The following is a 4,384-nucleotide window of genomic DNA, read 5'->3' on the forward strand; positions in this document are numbered from 1 at the left end:
TATAAAATTCTAAAAGGCAAAACTAATCAACGATAAAAGAAATCAGAACAGCTGTCGATGATGGTGCGGGGATTGACTGGGAAGATATATGAGGGAACTTTATGGGTGTTATGGATTGAATTATGTCCCCCAAAACTGTGTGTTGTAAATCCTAACCTCTATGCCTGTGGTTATAATCCCATTTGGGAATGGGCTGTCTTTGTTATGTTAATGAGGCAGGATTTGAGTAGAGAAAGAGATGGGGTAAGACAGATGCCAAGCATATGGAGATCTCCAAGAAACCAGGAAGCAGAAACTGAAGAGACAAGGACCTTTCTCCGGAGCAGGCAGAAAGAGAAAGCCTTCCCCTAGAGTTGGCGCGCTGAATTCAGACTTCTAGTCTCCTAAACTGTCAGAAAATAAATTTCAATTTGTTAAAGCCATCCACATGTGGCATTTCTGTTACAGCAGCACTAGATAACTAAGACAATGGGAAAATGAAATGTTCCGTATTTTGATGAGGTGTCAATGCCCTCCAGCCAAAGACCACCAGGAACACACCTGTAGTTGAACAGCTGGCTTTACTGCCCACTGCAATGATAATGCATACATGGAAAAGCTAGGATGTCTTAGTAAGAGAGGGTTAAAAATGACTTTTTTTTAGGATTAGGTCTTGTGTTAGGTGATTTTGGGAAGGGTTCAAGGGAGCGGAGTTTTGCTCTGGTTTGGATGCTGTCAGTAAGCTGAGTAATTCTATGATTAAGTCTCTTAAATAAATCTTAACTAGAAATATGGAGGAATGAGGATAGCCAAAGTTATAACCGAGAGAAAAGCAGCAGTCACTCACTTAGCTGAGAGAGGGAGATGTTTTATATTTTCGTAGCTTAGTGAGCTTGTTTTTGTCTGACAGTGCTTAGAAAAGATTAAAAAGTGGTCTTGATTTTTTGCTCACTTATCAAAGTCACAAAGTGACCTTGTATGATGTTGATGTTTGGTGACATTGGCTATAGTCATCAGAATAGAGGCCTTTGCTTTAAGTGTCAGGTCAGTTCCTGGATGTCAGGGGCTGCTTTTCTCTTTCTGAGGAGTGTGAGTTACATAGGTGTATCCATTTATCAAGAAGGTGCAGTTAAGATTTGTGAATGCTGATGCCAATTTTACCCAAGGGTTGTATATATTTACAAAAATCAAAATGAAAAAACAAACGATGGTACATCCATACAATACTACTCAGCAAGAAAAATGAGCTACTGATACATGCAACATCATGAATGAATCTCAAAAACATTATGCTGAACAAAAGAAGCCAGACACAAAAGAGGACATACTGTATGATTCCATTTATCTGGCATTCTAGAAAAGGCAAAAATATAGAAACCAAGAACAGTGGTTGCCAGGGGGGTGACAAAGGGGCAGCAGGATGGGGAACTTTTTAGGGTGATGACTGTGGTGGTGGTTACAGGACTGTATCTGTTTCACAAACCTCAGAACTATATGCCTAAGAAGGGTAAATTTCACTGTATGTAAATTATACTTCAATAAACCTGACTCAAAAAAATAAGTTGGGGCAGAAGGAGAGTGGGTGTAGGTATCAATGTAATAAGAATGGCAAAATGTTGAAACTCAGTGATGGGTACATGGTGGTTTATTATACTCTTATACAGTATTTTACTTATGTTTGAAACTTCCCATAAAAATATTTTTTACTGGAGTGGGAAATCTCTTGATAACGGAGGCAAAGATATCAGTCAGCTGACTGTTCATTCCCCTGGGACACCTTTTGCACATCAATGAACGGATGCCCCTAGATTCTCAAACTGACCTCCTGCTTTCCATGCACTAAAACCAACTCTTACTATTTCCTTTGACATTTCTTGCAGGTACTTTTCAGAATTTTTAATCCCATCTAGTGACTAGCAAGTTTTGCTGTTTTGAGGTCTCCTATTCCTTCAGCTTGGATATCGTCTCCCATGTTAATATTTATTTATTTTTAAAGATGCCCTTTTCCTCACAATGGTCTCTTTGATATGTCAGTAAACCATGCAGGGCTTATTTTTCAAGTAGCTGTTCTTTTGGATTTGTGCCATTCATTTATCACAGGCTTCCAATAAAGCACTTTTAAATAGAAATGGGCTCCAGGCTTTCTATGGGCTGTAACTTTTTAAACAATTCCTTTCATTTTCCTCCCTAATGCCCTCATTCTGTCCTAGTTTCCCTTTATAAAACTGAGCAATCAAATGATGGATAACTTCCCCTCCCTTTCTCATCAGCAGGCTGAATGTGTATTGTGGTCACTATTGACTGACTGGTTTACCCATGACCACTCAGTGCCCCAGTGTGTCACTGCACAGACCCAAATTCAGCAGGGCCCCTGCCTACCACACTTTGTTGTGGGGGCTCCAGTATTTGCCAAACATCCAGCTCTCCTGGTCATGTATTGACCTTCGTATTGTTAACTGGTTCACTATAATCTACAGGATAAAATCTAAACAACTCACAGCTATTAGAATGGCTAAAATAATGACGACCAAACCAAGTGTCGGTAAGGAGGAGGAGCAATTGGAACTCAAACACTGCTGGTGGTAATGTAAAGTGGTGCAGCCACTTTGGAAAACAGTATGGCTGTTCCTCAAAATGTTAATCGTAGAGTTTACCCCATGACCCAGCAATTCCACTCCTATGTTTATACCCCAAGAGAATTAAAAATATACACCCACACAGAAACTTGTACATAGATGTGCGTAGCAACATTATTCACAATAGTAAACGGAATAACCCAAATGCCCATCGACAGGTGAATGGATAAACAAACTGTGGTATATCGTTACAGTGGAATACTACGTAGCAATAAAAAGGAACAAACTACTGACGCGTGCAACACTGATGAACCTCAAACAATGATGCCAAGTAAAAGAAGCCACCCACTTTCCCAAAAAAGAATATATACTGTATAATACTATTTATATAAAACTCTAGAAAAAGCAAACTAATCTATAGTGACAGAAAGCAGATCAGTGTTTGCCTGGGGGAAGCAGTGCTGGATTATAAACGAACAGAAGGAAACTTCTGGAGCAATGGCTTCACAGGTATACACGTATGCCAAAACTTGTCAAATTGTACACTCTAAGTACATGCACTTCATTATATGTCAATTATACCTCAATAAAGCTACAAAAGAAAAAAATAAAAGAACACAAACTCCTAGCCCTGGCCAAGAAAGCCCCGGGTTTCTTCTGCCATTACACCATGGGGTACCACCTGGGCCACCCATCATTATTGCCTCATGCTGTTTCAGTCCAAAAATGATGCAGCACAAATGGTTAGTGACCCACTATAGGAAGCATTCCCCTTGATAATACTTGTCCCTTTCAGCACTGCAAGCCAATAAGACTCCAGCTATAGACATTGGGCCACCTACGACTTAGTTATGTTTCTAGGTCTGCCTTCCCAAAGGCTGGCAGAGCCACTAGAGCAATGGTGTGTCTTGGTTACTTTTGCATTCCCAACTTAGGCTGACAGAGATTATTATTATTTGGTACACAGTGATCTCCCCACAGAAGGGGACAGCATCTTGGAGACCAACTCCTTATGGAACATCATTCCTATAGCTAACAATTACAAAGGAGCTACTCCATAAGCACTAAGTTAGGTACTGGAAGCTAGGCTCAATGTCACTGAGAAACTGACACATGTCCAAGCAGTTCTAAGACAGCCTGATAAAGCTGAGTAACTGTGGGGAATTACAGGAGGGACACTTAAGCCCAACGTCGAGGGTGGGTTCTGTCAGGAAAAATGAAGAATGGCCTCAAAATGGGTGGAGTGGAGGGGGAGGTGGGAAATTTCTCCGTAAGTGGAGCACCACATGCAAAAAGGCCTGAAGGGAGAAAGAGTTTGAGTTAGTAGTTTAGCTAGAATTTGGAGTCTTGTTTTCATAGAGGTGATCAGTGAGACATGGAGCTGGAGGTAGGCAGATGTAAGGTGGTATAGGCCTGCTGAGGCATGCAGAGTTTGGCATTGCTTTAATTTCTAAAAGACTCTAGAAGACAATATGGAGCCTTTGAAAGATTTTAAGCTGGAAGGTACCTTGTTCATATCTGTGTTTCTGAAAAATAACATTGGCTGGTGTACAGAGAAGGGTTGAAAGCAGGGCAAAACCAGAGGTAGGTAATTCCCTTCCTAGGGGATTGCTGTGGTCCTGGGGCAGTTAATGGCTGCCCCAGGGAAGGTCAAGCAAGGAGAGGCGCGGCAGGAAGATGGGTTACACTTCTGCCCCTACCATCCACTTTCCAGTAGACTACCAGCTTCTGTCCATAGCATTCTAAGACAACAAAGTTCTTGCCCTGAAAGCCTAACCAGAAAGGCTGCCTCTCACCTAGGTCACTAACTCCATTAAACCAGCACCAGC

This window comes from Trichechus manatus, unplaced genomic scaffold (genome assembly GCF_000243295.1).
Source record: "Trichechus manatus latirostris isolate Lorelei unplaced genomic scaffold, TriManLat1.0 scaffold00261, whole genome shotgun sequence".
NCBI classification, from domain to species: Eukaryota; Metazoa; Chordata; class Mammalia; order Sirenia; family Trichechidae; genus Trichechus; species Trichechus manatus.